The sequence below is a fragment of the Homarus americanus genome, unplaced genomic scaffold (assembly GCF_018991925.1).
Source record: "Homarus americanus isolate GMGI-L3 unplaced genomic scaffold, GMGI_Hamer_2.0 scaffold48406, whole genome shotgun sequence".
NCBI lineage: Eukaryota > Metazoa > Arthropoda > Malacostraca > Decapoda > Nephropidae > Homarus > Homarus americanus.
Window position 1 is genome coordinate 6,187,950 of NW_024753828.1, and position 1,692 is coordinate 6,189,641.

Below are 1,692 nucleotides of genomic sequence, written 5' to 3' on the forward strand. Positions count from 1 at the left end.
AATATATTCTTACGAGTTAACTTTATTTTGTTTTTGTTTTCCAGAGGAAGTGCCACTGACGGAACTAAGGAGAGTACCATGGACCGTACGGTAAGTGCCACGTACACTGTTGTAGGAAGTGCCAAGGAGATTCATATTGGTAGTGCAGTGGAGGGGTGTCTTAGTATCAGGGAGAGTTATTGACAGGGCAGTGGACAAGTGTAGTCGGCAGTGCCGAAGACAGTAACAAGGACTTAACAAGGAACATCACTGCAAAAACTAAGGAAGGAAGTATACCTGACAGTGTTAAGGACAGTGCCAGAGAGTGCCAGTAGTAGTTTAGGTCAGGCAGGAGGTAACAATATCATGAGGGTGTGTGTTGTTTGTTTCTTCTGTGATGGTGAGATGAACAAACGAGTTTAACACAATACTTATGTTGATATGCCTTTATATATATGGCGAGCTGCATATATACACGTTACTTTACACATATGTAGTTATAATGTGTAGTAGTAACACACACACACACACACACACACACACACACACACTATCTCTGTAACCCGTAATAAAGCGTATAAGCTACTTGTATAGTACTCCACTGAGGATTACAATCGGAAAATGAAATACACATTTTATAAAAGAACCTGAGCAAATTCACGAGAGGAATATACATTTAAAACTGTTATTGTAAAAAGAGAAACCTCACAGTATTATTTTCTACGCACAATGCTAACAGTATATTAGATTATGTCTTGATTCCAGGTTTTCTATAGCTGACTGGTTTATTGATCTGCCAGTCTGTCTGTCTGTCTGTCTGTCTGTCTGTCCTGTCTTAGGTATTGTATTTTAACTTACTTGTGGTTCTCAGATGTTTTGTTTCTTTATTAGTTAATTATTTTCTGGGAGAAATTCAATAACTGAGGCAATGTTATTATTATTATTATTATTATTATTATTATTATTATTATTATTATTATTATTATTATTATTATTATTATTATTATTAATCCTAATATATTATTATTTATATAAAGACCATACAGTAGGTGATAGAGCCAGGGTGCTACAGGGGTATTACTCTCTAAAGCCGTTGTATGAACTATTGTTTAAAAATCATATGGATGAATGGATGAATGGAAAAAATGAAGAAGCGAAACGATGAAAAATAAATATAATCAACTCGTTTATGAACGCTAATAAAAATATTCATTGATTTTTTTTAAATAAGTGCCAATTAAACTCGGGGAAAAAAGGTACAAAAATATTCGCCGAATAATTGAAATCAGAGCTCGATCGACGTAATTAGCATATTGATAGTGCAGAAGACCTTACGAGGCGTGATGTGGCGTGGTGCGGTGCGGTGTGGCGTGGTGCGGTGTGGCGCGTGGCGGAAAGACCTTACATGAGCGTGGTGTGGCGTGGTGCGGTGTGGCGGGGGGTTGGGTGGTGTGGGTGTGGCGTGTGGCAGGGACGACTTTACATGAGCGTGGTGTGGCGCGGTGCGGTGTGGCGTGGTGCGGTGTGGCGCGTGGCAGGAAAGACCTTACATGAGCGTGGTGCGATGTGGCGTGGTGCGGTGTGGCGTGTGGCAGGGACGACTTTACATGAGCGTGGTGTGGCGCGGTGTGGCGTGTGGCAGGGAAGACCTTACAGGGAAGATTGGAAGTGGGGAAGTGAAGAATTAGGGGGAATAACAAAGTAGACGATTAA